General features: G+C 38.8%; 1 protein-coding gene across 7 annotated transcripts in view; it reads right to left on the minus strand.

Moving 5' to 3' along the window:
• The window catches only part of DGKB (diacylglycerol kinase beta), an 877599-nt gene extending 873377 nt beyond the window's left edge, over window positions 1-4222 (minus strand). For 3 of the 7 annotated variants that reach the window (XM_069587582.1, XM_069587580.1, XM_069587584.1), the window contains exon 1: window positions 4011-4222. The gene's annotated coding sequence lies outside the window, so the exon portion shown is untranslated. Of the gene's footprint in view, window positions 1-3474; window positions 3863-4010 lie in introns of those variants that run through there. The other 4 variants (XM_069587583.1, XM_069587581.1, XM_069587579.1 and 1 more) reach the window with 2 other exon arrangements.
• Between the last annotated feature and the right edge of the window lie 5174 nt (window positions 4223-9396).

The raw sequence follows: 9396 nt of genomic DNA on the forward strand, positions 1-9396 counted from the left end.
TGGCCTTTCATTTCCTGGCAAATTTTCAGAAGGTGATTATGCAAGAGCCAGTGATATTTCCAAGCACTGTTTTTCCTCTTCAGACATCATCTAGTCTTTATCCCTACTTTTCTTTGAATCATCATTTTTACTCTTGAACACACATACACGCACATACACACAAAGGAGATTATCTGGACACAAGGCTAATCTAATTTTTATAATCAGACCTATTTAAGGAGATATTTTGAGTCTCTGCTTTATCTGTGTCTTTAAACATCTCCACCCCACACACAGCCCAAAGAGGTTGTTTTTAAGAGTTCCCCAGAGCACAGAATCTAGACAAGGTCTCAGCCCAGCCTCCAACCATGTGATCTCCTTATTTTACTCTCACATTAACTCCATCATCTTTCTTCCCAGCAAAGATGCCCTCAGCTTCAGTTTCGTGATTCATGAAGCCAGAGCAGAACACTGAAATTGGAATTGTAAAGTATGCCACATTTGGTTTTAGGGTCAATTTAGGTTCCAATTTAAGCAGATTCAATCTTGGGTATCAGTAAAGCTAAGAGTTCTCTCTTGACTGATATAATTTTTCAAGCACTCTGAGCCCACACCATCCACAAAACAATCAGCTCATTCCACTTGATCCATGGTTGAGCACCTTTGTAATAAAACAAAGTGACAAAGTGATGAAGGGTTGGAGCTAGTCACACTTGAGGGCTAATGCAAACCCACCATTACTAAATATGTTCTTTTGGTAATTTGCTTATTCCCTCTGGGGCTGAATTTCTTATAAATGGGAGAGAATGCCATCTCTCTCCTGTAGCTCTTATCCCATAAGTGAGAAAACATATTCAAAGTGCTTAACCTTGGGAAGGGCATGACAGGGGAAGGTACAAACTACTTGGTTTGAAATAAATAAAATACAAAGATGTAATATACAGCTCAGGTTATACAGCCAACATTTTATAATTTTTCAATGGAACACAATCATAACAATACTGAACCACTATGTTATACACTTGAAACTCATACTGTAAATTGACTACAATTATAAAGCAAACAAAGTGCTTAACCTAAGTCCTGCCATTACTGCTCACTATAACCAGGAACTTCTAATGGGTTACACAGTGAGAAAACCACACATGCAAATAACTTAAGGAGCTATCAAGTCAATACCTTAAGGATGAACAGGTGGGTGGGATTCTTACTGGAGGTCATATTTTGTGCTGGTGTTTTGCAAGAGAAAGAAAATGCCATGGATGCAAGAGGAACACTAGGAAGAGGCTTCACCAATATCTTGTCTAGAACTCCCTCCAGGCAGGTGCTTCTAAGCTAAAGGCGTTACTCTTATAAAGAGAATAACGCTAGAGTACCAAGCATACATAAGCACACTTCTATTCCTGAGGCCAGCCAGGAAGAGAAGCACCCAGGAAAGGATATTCTTAAAATATCATTTCAAGCCTGGATATCAACGTCACAGTCATGATTGGTAGGCAGAGTTAGATTGAGGGACCAGATGATCTTCGTCCGGCTTGTCTGGCCACAGCTCTTCCTTCTTTCACGTGTGCAAGGAAAAGCATGAGTCACAGGATACTTGTCTAGTTCAGACTCTGTTCCAGCAAACCTTACCAATGGTTTAAACTTCAAAATAATTATTTTATTCCAAAAATGGCTTTGCAAATCTTCTCCTCGGATATAACACGAGGTTTGTTTACCAATAGGACAACCAAAATACCAAGCAAAGGTATTCCCCAAACTCAATACCACCTGCCTAAGTTTTTTTCTTTAAAGAGATCCTGAAGGACTCCTATTCAATCTAAATTTTTATCAATTTCAACCAGGTTCTCAGGCTGATTTTTATTCTCTTTAGCTAAATTATTGAAGTTCGGATAATGATTTATTCTAGAGTTATCTGGGAACTACTTATAAACTCACCACAAACATATTCTTTTAGTCTTTGTATAGATTTTTTTTCTTTTTTGCTAAAAACTTTAACCACCATCATGCATGCACTATCATAACAAATATATCCCCTGGATTATATTTGACTTTGTGATGTAAGTTTTTTTGCACTGAGAAATTATGCATGTGTGGAATGGACTACCTCCAACAAGCTGTGTATTGCAATAAGACCACAAATATACCTGGAGATCCCTAAGATGCATAGGCAAAGTAATTAAATTATATTCAGAATATGTTTATAAAAAAATGCAGGTAGTTAGACAAATATTGATAAAACTGAAAACTATAATATTTGGAGATTATTATACTAAAATAATTGGAAAAGACTGATCTTTTGTTTCCTCTTTTCTAATAATAGAGAATTCCGATTACTTTATATTTCACAATAGTTGCCTCATAAGGCTTTGACACCCCTTTCCACCTATAGCATTTATGGCAGTACATGAAAGTGTTCAGCTCAAAATTCTGGATTATGTTTTGGATAACCTCTGCTTTTCCATTAATATTTCTTGGAGAAAACTATAGTAACATAGTATTGTCTTCAACTATCCTGTAGCTAAATCTAGTATTTTTGTGACATATTCTTTCTGCTTGAGAGTCCTCTTTTTTTCTCTATTATAAAAATATAGTCAGTGTAAGAGAGGACCTGGTTAGAAATACCCCAGTGTTCTTAGATTATTCCTGGTTTCCTTTTTGAAAAAGACCTTTCATGCTCTGCTTGTATTCACATTCATTTGGTCATTTGCTTTACAATGGGCTGACCTGTTTCTACCTCCTTTTAAAAGTTGGTTATCTGCAATTTGAGCAACCAGTAGAAGTCATTTTCTTAAAAAGTTTTTTAAGCCTCATTTTTTTTTTCCAGTGAACACAGTGCTGCTTGGATCTAAGTATAAATCCATGTATGTAATAAACCAACACTTAGAAATTTCAAAGAAGGCACCATTTAGCAAGTGGAAGAGATTATTGCTGGAGTAAGAAAGTGGGGAAATCCTGTACCCACTAAAGAGTACTTGAATGTTTCTCATATCATCAGTGTCGCCTCAGGTTGTTGCCTAGCAATTATTTAAAGACCTACTTCATGTCTTAACAAAGTAAATCAAAGACTCTTGTTTTGTTTGATGGCTTCTTTACAGGTTACCAGTAAGTCTGGAATGAAACTTAATTAACTGGGCATTTGAAAATCTAAGCCAGCCTCCTCACAAATTTTCTGTTGAAAATGCAAGCTGTTATGCATTAGCAACTTTCAGAAGCCCACTCTTGTAAGTAAATCTAGAAAACGCATTTACCAGTGTTGTTGCCGAAAATCACCATAAACAGGGTGCTTCCTGCAGACCTACCCGACAAGCAGTGTCCGTAGGTACCTAACAGAGTAACTCGGTCACAGCATAACTAGGACGGAAGTCAAAGAGACAAACCGATTCAATATCTCCTGGAGAATCCAAAGCTCTGCTTTTCTAACTTTCCTCGCCATTTCTGGTCAGCTTCCCTTCCCCCCGCACCACATACCCAGAAGCCACTCAAATTACCAACCGTGTCGAGCTGAACTTGCTGCAGTGTGATGCAGGCGAAGGCTGGGCACAGCTCTGGAGCCAGAGCGGCTGATTTTCCGGAGAGGAACCGGGACTCGCCAGCTAACAGGATCCCTTCCAATTCACACGCTCCGCTCAGTCAGAAGGCTCCCTCTCAGCTCGGCTTCCCCAGAGGAGTGGAGCTTCAAGAACTCTGCTCACAGCATCTCCTCCTCTCGACTTCCACCCCCCTTCCAGAACACCCAGCCCAGTCTAACTAGTGTCTGAGAGATGGAAATCCACTTCCAGTCAACAACACGGGCTGCCGGCAGCCTCCCGGTTCCTGACAATTTGCAACTCAAAAACCGCGGAGGCTGAAAGCTGGAGGTTTCCGGAGCCTCAGAGTCATCTTGGCAGCCCCCCTCCCCACCCCTCACTCCTCCCACTTCCCCCCTCCTCTACCGCGGCCGCCTCCAGGCTCCCAACTAGGTATCACGAATTATTATTTTATTATCCATACCAATAAGCATCGGGAGGAATTTGTCAGAGATGAAATACCTGTTGTCCATGACTAATGCTCTTCTCTCGTGTCTTTGAGTCCTTGATTTATAGCAAGATGCGTTGATATTGAAGTGTGTGTGCGTCTGTGTGTGTGTGTGTGTGTGTGTGTAGCGAGGAGGAGGCGATCCACGCAGCGGCTGCAAGCAACAGCCTTGCCTATCTGGCTGCCGCTTCTACAGCTGCTGTTGCTACTACTGCTGTTGGAACTCAGGGAAAATGAGACAGGAGATGGTGCTCTACAGCTATTTAACTGCTGGACCAGTTATAAGACAAGGGAGGAGACTGGACAGGTATGAGTGGCTGTCGTTGAAGCACTGAGCTTGATTCAGGGCAATTACTACCATTCAGAATACAATTCCCCTCCAACAGGAAACCTGATACCTGTCTGTCTCTCCCTTCAGCCAACGAAAGTCCTTGATGGGTCATTGTTCATCAATGACCTGCCTAACCCACTTCTAGAAACTGTAGCAGCTACACACTCTTTCTATATTCGGACTTGGTAACCTGGGAACAGGTGATTAGGGGATGGATGAGGATGAAGAAGGAAAGGATGGGAGAGAGTAGGCGAATATTAAAAGAGTTGTACATATGTCTAACCAATTAGGGCACAGGTAAAAATGAAAGTTTTGAACTATGTGTATAAAATAATGAATTGGGGGGTAATAAAAATATGTCAGTAAAAAAAACATGCCTGTTTTACAAAATGTGTGCAAAGACAGACAGCTGTTAAGGAGTGTGTTTAACAGCTTAAATGCAGACAATGTTGATATACATGCCCCTGGGTGTCTCTCAGCTCCCCTGTGATACATCTACTGTGATTTCAATGTGTTAATAACACTGTTGGCTACAAATTCTGGTGAAACCTACTGGTTACCGCTGTCTATGAATGTTCCCTTTCTCCTTATTGGCTGCTCGTTCCTTGCCCTGTTATATCTCCAGATTATTCTCACATAAGGTGATATGCAGCAGAATTTATAAATTAAAGAGGGTCTCCAAACCCCCAAGACTAGAATACTTCTTAATGACTAAATTTATCTGCTATAGTCTGTCTTCGTGTTCTTGTTCTGTAATAGGATGGGAGGCTATGAACACACATATGCACGAGGGCTCATGCACTTACCTTAATTGAATATTACTTTTAATCCTCTTTCAGCATTCAATTTTCTGAACTAAAAATAAACTTAATTATTTTTTATTTTATTAGTAATGAACACCTTTAATTATCTCTACCTTGCTCTGAGCAATCTTCATATTTGCCATACATTTTCCCAGTTGTTAGAGATTGTAGAGTCAGGATTAAATTGAACAGATGTTAATGCAAAAAAAAAAAAAAAAAGAAAGAAAAAGCCCCTGGAAATACAACAGGGAACCCAGAAGGAGGGAAGAAACCCAAAAGGATTAGATAGTACATCTTTTCCTGATCTGTTTACATTAGAAAAATCACTGCCTTTAGCAAAACAAAGGCCAGTTAATGTTCAAAGCATTTCTCAATTATCCAATAAATATTAATTTTACTAAACCAACCCAACTACAATTGTAACAGGAAAAAAAAAGTTTTCTTTTAAAAATCATGCAATACAGTAAATTCAGAGTATCTACAACTTTTCAAATGTCAAATTCTAATGAAAACTGATGCCAAACAGCCACATATTTTTGCCTCAATCTCTCCCCTGGTGGCTCAGATGGTAAAGCGTCTGCCCGCAGTGCGGGAGACCCAGGGTTTGATCCCTGGGTTGGGAAGATCCCTTGGAGAAGGCAATGGCAACCCACTCCAGTATTCTTGCCTGGAAAATCCCATGGACAGAAGAGCCAGGTAGGCTACAGTTCATGGGGTTGCAAAGACTCGGACACAACTGAGCAACTTCACTTTCACTTTCATTAAATAAGTATCATATAACATGCAACTGATATTAAAAATCTGAAAAATAAATAGCATGAAAATATATACACTACCATATGTAAAATAGATAGTCAATGGGAATTTGCTATATGACACAGGGAACTCAAATCAGGACCCTGTGATGGGTGCAATGGGGGGGGGGGGGAGGAGGTACAAGAGGGAGGGGACATATGTATACTGGTGACTGATTCATGTTGATGAATGACAACACAATACTGTAAAACAATTATCCTTCAATTAAAAATAAACAAATTAAAAACATAATAAAAAATGTGAAGAGTAACTCCACATTTCATATTTATATACAATGGAACCTAAGGAACTAGCCAAAAGTAGCGTACATCACTGAAAGACACATTTGATACAGAGACTAACTTTATTCCTAGGTGATGTGATGTGAAAGTTATTTTGCCCTTCAAATCCCATAGTTCAGCAATATGGGTTGGGGGCAGGGGTTCAGCTTTACTTTTACTCTCATTTTAAAATTCAAATATATTTAGGAGGAGTAGTTACGTTGTAAACATTCTCAAGACAGAGAGAATTTCTTAGATATCTTTATTATAGACAAACAGGAAACTAAAGATCCAGCCTAGACAGAAAAGAAAGAACCAGGAAGAATTGAAATAATTGATCATGAGCACTTAGTTTGGCTGGCTTTTAAAAACTTGCTTACAACTTTTGTGAGACTTAAAGAAGAAACCACTTTGTTAACAAGACTACCACACAATCCCCAAGCTTTGATAATGGAAGAAAAAAAGTTTTGGTTGGGGATTGATGGCTGATCCTTGTCTCTGACCCTTGTAACTCAGTATTTTCCATTTTGGAGGAAAACTTAAAAATAACTGCTTCATAAACTCATGCCCATTTCTATAAGATGCTTCTTGGCTCCCAGCTCTAAATTTTCAGAAACTTCCTAAGGATCATTGAATACTTAATCTAAAAAGATAGTGATAGAAAAATGAACTTGTCCTATAAATTCCCATTAGTCAAAAAAATCTACAATTTATGGGAATACAGAAAGAAACAATTTCTTAACTTTCAACTAAATCTCTTTTACCATAGAGACATGTATTCTCAAACTAAATTCAGTGATTTAATAATACTCATTCACTGCAAAGAAAAGCCAAAGTTTAGTAAACCTACAATGGCAGAAGTTCTGTTTGTTTAGCTCACTCATGTATCTCTGGAATCCATCAAAGTGCTTAAAATAGTAAATAGTGGTGTTTTTTTTTTAATAAATGAGAAAATGAGTCAATGCATTAGCCTATGAATGCAGGGCATTGGAAAGATAAGTGGACAGGGAATAAAGATGTTTAAATTCACCCAGCCCTTACTCTGCTGATAAATAACTGTGGCAGTTTAGGGAAGTGACTCACTTCTTGTGGTTTCAAGCATCCTTTCAGGCGTATCACTCAGACCCCACAAAACTGTAATAAATGCCTCTCCCCAGTACTTCTCCAAAATGGTTTTTCTACTATACAAATTCAATCAATAAAATTCCCTAAAATCTCATTTCCTGAACATTGTACAAACCAGTCACAACAGGACCCATATAATCTCTAAGAAACACATGGTTTTCTCCCACTTTTGACTCTTAAATCTGCAAATGGTCTAATGAGTACTGGGCCAGATGCTTAAAGAAAATAGGATGTTACACGCTTAAGCGTGTGTTTCTAAAATAATAGTCCTGAATCGGTGATTACAAGCAAGACCTTTGTTGACCTTCTACAAATAGAAATAAGGTAAATCTTATACAAACAAAAAATTATGAGAAGCAAAGCTTAAATAATGTAATACCATAGATTACTTACAGTAAATATAAGTCCATGTTCAATCACAGACTTTCACGTAAGCTGGTATTTAAAAACACCTTGTCATGTTAATTTTATTCCACAAACATTTACTGAACATCCATTTACTTCAAAGCATTGGAAAGATAAACACCATCCAATTGCATTCACAGGACATATGGCCCCATAAAAAATGTATTCCTACTTTGTAATTAATTTTTTTTGATTTAAGTATATTATGATTTATAAAAATAAAATAGTTCAAACTTATATCAAACATGATTTAAAACCTAGCCAAATTCGACTTAGATAATGAAAGGAAAGCTACCTCTAAAATTGAGCAGACTGTCACATGGGGAATATTCCACTGGTTTCCAATCCATGAATCAGTAGATGTAGCCTGGGAAGTTGGGGAAGATCCAGAAAAGATACAATCTTATGGAACTGACTTTAAAAAGTAATAATCACATGCTGGCTATGGACAGGCCCTTTGACCTCATCTAGTTCAATTTTCATATTTTATAGGCTAGAAGCTAACATCTTATTTCATCACGGTTTACTGTTGGGAAGGTTATTTATGAGTTTCTCCACTGTGAAAGAGCAGACGGGAGAACCAGACCATCTTACCTGCCTCCTGAGAAACCTGTATGCAGGACAAGAAGCAGTAGTTAGAACTGGACATGGAACAACAGACTGGTTCCAAAGTGGGAAAAGAGTACATCAAGGCTGTATACTGTCATCCTGTTTATTTAACTTTTATGCAGAGTACATCATGCAAAGTACCAGGCTGGATCAAGCACAAGCTGAAATCAAGATTACAGGGAGAAATATCAGTAACCACAGATATGCAGGTGACACCACCCTAATGGCAAGAAAGTGAAGAGGAACTAAAGAGCCTCTTGATGAAGGTGAAAGAGGAGAGTGCAAAAGCTGGCTTAAAATACAACATTCAATAAATGAAGATTATGGCATATGGTCCCATCACTTCATGGCAAATAGATGGGGAAATAATGGAAACAGTGAGACTTTATTTGCCTGGGCTCCAAAATCACTGTGGAAGGTGACTGCAATAATGATATTAAAAGAAGCCTGCTCCTTGGAAGAAAAGCTATGACAAACCTAGGCAGCATATTAAAAATCAGAGACATCACTTTGCTGACAAAGGTCCATATAGTCAAAGCTATGGTTTTTCCAGTATTCATGTAAAGATGTGAGATTTGGACCATAAAGAAGGCTGAGCACCGAAGAACTGATGCTTTTGAACTGGAGAAAACGCTTGAGAGTCCCTTGGACAGCAGGAGATGAAACCTGTCAATCCTAAAGGAAATCAGTCCCGAATATTCATTGGAAAGGCTGATAGGGAAGCTGAAGCTCCAATACTGTGCCACCTGATGCAAAGAGCAAACTCACTGGAAAAGACCCAGGTGCTGGGAAAGACTGAGGGCAAGAGGAGAAAGGGGCGACAGAGGATCAGATGGTTGCATGGCATCACTGTCTCGATGGACATGAGTTTAAGTAAACAACTCAGGGAGACGGTGAAGCACAGGGAGGCCTGACATGTTGCAGTTTATGGGGTCACAAAGAGTCAGACAGAACTTAGCTAATGAACAACAACATGTACATTATCAGGATCTCAGAAGGAGAAGAGAGAAATGGGCAGAAAACGCAACTGATGCAATGACGGATGAAAATA

Source organism: Ovis canadensis, chromosome 4, assembly GCF_042477335.2.
Source record: "Ovis canadensis isolate MfBH-ARS-UI-01 breed Bighorn chromosome 4, ARS-UI_OviCan_v2, whole genome shotgun sequence".
NCBI lineage: Eukaryota > Metazoa > Chordata > Mammalia > Artiodactyla > Bovidae > Ovis > Ovis canadensis.